Below are 4,126 nucleotides of genomic sequence, written 5' to 3'. Positions count from 1 at the left end.
ACTGAAATAAAAAAGGGTATCTGCCTGGACAGTTTTTGAATACACACAAAAGTGCTCCATTCTGGAAAAAAAAAAAAGCCACTAAGGATATTTATTAGTAAGGAAGAGAAGTGCGTACCAGAATTTAAGGCAGGAATAGCAAAGCTAACTCTACTGTTTTGTACAAATGCAGTTTGGTGATCAAGACTGCCCTTATCTATAAAGGTGCTAACCCCTGAGCCTCAAGTGCTCCACCTGCTGCCAGTATTTTGGATTTACAACAAGATGGCCTGGAGAGGGAGAACCCTTTTTCTGGATTGATTCCATTGATGGTTTGTCCCTGATGTCAGAGAAACCTTGCCAGTGAGAGACGGCTTTTTAAAGTTCTTTTGATATTGGACAATTCCCCTGGCCAGCCAGAACGCCCCTGTGGCCACCTTCCATGTCAAAGGTGTCAAAACGGTCTGTTTGCCCCCAAACACGTGTTTCTCACTAAGCCTCTAAATCAAGGAGTCATGAGGCCCTTTAAGACTCATTAATCATGATATTCTATGGAAGGAATTATCAATGCTATGCAAGAGAACTCCAACAGAGAGAATATCGTGAAAGTCTTGAAGGATTACACCATTGAAAGTGCCATCATTGTTATAGAAAAAGCCATGAAAGTCATCAAGCATGAAACAATAAGTTATCGATATAGAAAGCTGTATCCAGATGTTGTGCATAACTTCACAGGATTTATGACAGAGCCATAAAGAAAATCACGAAAGAAATTGTGGATATGGCAAAAAAGATGGGTAAGGGTGAAGAGTTTCAAGGTATGAATCTTGGAGAAATACAAGAGTTGATATACACCACACCAAAGTAATTAACAGAAGACAACTTGATGGGGATTGCTTGAGTGTTTCTGAACCAGCACCAGACGATAAGGAAGAAGACTTAGAATTAAGTGGTGTCAGAAAACAAGCAGACATCAGACAATCCAGCAAAAGAGCTTTGGTCACCCAAGACTGATTTTGGCTTCTTTCATGACATAAACTCTTCTATGATAGGGGCACCCAAAGTAAAGCAAATTGTGAAACAAGGATTGGTACTATATATAAACATTTTAAGATAAATGAAAAAGAAAAACAGATAGAATTACAAAGTATTTCTATAAAGTTACACCAAGTAATTTGCAAGTATACCCTACTCTCCTTCCTCCATTTCCATCCTCCACCTCTTACAACTCTGCAACCCCTGCCTGAGACAGCAAGACCAACTCCTCCTCTTTCTCCCTCTCCTCAGCCTACTCAAAGTAAAGATAACAAAGTAGGCTTTTGTGATGAGCAATTTTTACTTAATAAATAGTAAATATATCTTCTCTTTCTCATAATTTTTATAGCATTTTCTTTTCTCTAGCATACTTTATTACAAGAACACAGTATATAATACATATAAAATACAAAATATGTGTTAATCAACTGTTTATGTTCCCTGAAAGTCTTCTGGTCAATAGCAGGCTACTAGCAGTTAAGGTTTTGCAGTCAAGATAGATGTGCAGGGAGTTGGAACCACTAATCCCCGTGTTCAAGACTCAACTGTAATTTTAAAATCTCACTTTTCAATCAAACATGATGTTAAGCCTGTTGCCCTTTTATTACTCTCCCAGTCTCATTGACAATAGATGTGTTTCCTCATTTACCATTAACTTCACACTCGTTTGTTCTAACAATTCATTTTTATTACCAATTGCTTTGCTATTACACAGACACCACTTTGCAGCTGTATAGCCCTTTAGCAGGTAGTGGTTCCCCTGTGGTCTTTGCATAGGTCTTGTTGTACATTCATGTACTTTCTATTTTTGGATGTTTATTTTTCCGTAGGGCTCTTTGTGCTTTGTTGGGTCTGTTTGGAGATAATTGAAATCAGTAAGAAAAGCAGTGGCAGCAAAAAGTTTAATTCGCTCATTGATGGCTAGAAAAATTCTCTGGGAATTTATGATAATCTATATCTTTCTGCTTCTATTCAACTCAGTTTGTAGAGTTTGAAAGAAACAAGCAATTTCAGGGCAGTCTCTGACCAGTAGAATCCAAAGAAAAATACAGCAGTGATTTGATTTTCATCAATGTTAAATTTTCTATGCTAAATTCAAATGTAAACTGAATAACATTTTTAGTATTGTTAATTATATCATCTTTTTTTTTCCAAGTGACTTTTGTGTTATAAAAATTGTTCTTTAGTTATATAAGATACATACAGAGTGTAAAGAATGGAAATTACTTTGGAGTAAACATTCCCTTGCCTAGTACATTATATCCCAAAAATTTGAAAAAAAGCTTTATGGGTTTTATTGTTAAGCATTACAATAGATTTTATAGGATGGCTGAAAGCAATTTTGTAGTTCAGCAATAGCAGTGGAGTCAATCTCCTCATTTGAAACATAAGACATAACTCTGAAAGAGGCAGGAGCATTATCAAAAAACCCAGGATGTGAGGAGAATATCACAAAGTTACTTCTAGAGCCTGTTTGACTGTTAGGTTTATATTCAAGTTTTCAGATTGCTCTAAGCTACTGCCAAGGAATATCACTAACTTACTTCTAGAGCCTGTTTGACTCTTAGGTTTATATTCAAGTTTTCAAATTGCTCTAAGCTACTGCCAAGGAGTTTTAGATGAATACAAAACCAGTAAAAGGAGCAAGATGTTGCTGTGAGGAAGTCACCGTGAATGCTCTTAGAGAAGACATGAGTATTATTTCTGGGAGAGTGAAGGTAACAATCTAAAATCACTAACTTTGAAGGTGACTCACATTAAAGTTCCTGATTAGTAAAATATTTCAATGAGAATCTTTTTATAAGACATTGTAGAATAAACTCCTCCTGCAATTAGAATAAAAGTAGTTCACTTTGCTCTATATGCGTTCATACATTAATTTTTTTTTTTTTTTTGTTCCACATATGCTAGGCACTGTTCTAGGAACCAGGATATAGTAGTGAACAAGACAGGGAAAATAACTCATCATATAAAATTTACTTTCTGTCTACCCTGCAGTTAAAGATTTACAAGCCATCGTAAGAACTTTTAAAGAACAGAATAAGGTGCATTACTTTATTCTTGAAGTCATATGGGAAAAGCATGTATCTGTGGAAAACTAAAATAAATCTCGAAACAACTAGACATTATAAAAAGTCTTATTGCTTATTAGACATTAAAGAAAACATCATAGTATGTGTTGAGATGAGGGTTAAAATCAGCATTTACCAGAGAAACCCTGCTTAAGATATTGAAAAGTTCTGTTATTTTGAATTGTTATTTAACTCCAAGAACAACTAGCATCATAAAACATGTTGTTAAGGGAGATGGCTATCTGTTAACACAAACACTTTTAGTCTTACTGGCAATAGCCAAGAGAAATTATGAAAAGATAAAAGTGATCTGGAACATGAATTTTGATTTTTTTTTCTAATTTGAAATCACTACGTAGTTGAAAGTGGAGTGAATTTAAATCATTTTATTATCAATATTTTATTAATCTTTCTCTTTGTGAAGAATAATGTGTGTCTTCCTCTGCACTCATATAAATACATAATTACAATTCTGGCAAAACAACCATTTGAAGTAACTTTTTCTAAGCTGGTAGATGTATGTTGATTCACTAAAAACATGAAACAGATATCTGCTGAGAATCTGAAGAATTTGGCGTAGCGCTTTTTGATCCAACGTCGAGAAGACTTTATAATTATTTTCTCTATTTAAAAAATTACCAATATTGATGTTACAAGATCAACATCATTTCTTGTCTGTGGCTCAACTAGAGTTCCTTTTAAGTTGAAACTTTAATTGAGCAATAAGATATACAACTTTGAGTCAGAAGTATGTTAAAATAAATGTTTCCGAATAAAATTATTTTGTATTTTGTTCTTTTCACATTGACGATTCACTGTTAAACTTGTAACTTTTACCTTTTGCCTCCCACCTTTTCTTTCTTTCTTTCTTTCTTTCTTTCTTTCTTTCTTTCTTTCTTTCTTTCTTTCTTTCTTTCTTTCTTTCTTTCTTTCTTTCTTTCTTTTCAAGACAGAGTCTCACTCCATCACTCAGGCTGGAGTGCAGTGGTGCGATCTCTGCTCACTGCAGCCTCCACCGCCTGGGTTCAAGTGATTCTAGC

This window comes from Mandrillus leucophaeus, unplaced genomic scaffold (genome assembly GCF_000951045.1).
Source record: "Mandrillus leucophaeus isolate KB7577 unplaced genomic scaffold, Mleu.le_1.0 Scaffold739, whole genome shotgun sequence".
Classification (NCBI taxonomy): domain Eukaryota; kingdom Metazoa; phylum Chordata; class Mammalia; order Primates; family Cercopithecidae; genus Mandrillus; species Mandrillus leucophaeus.
The sequence above is the reverse complement of the archived record's forward strand: the minus strand, read 5'-3'. Positions refer to the sequence as shown.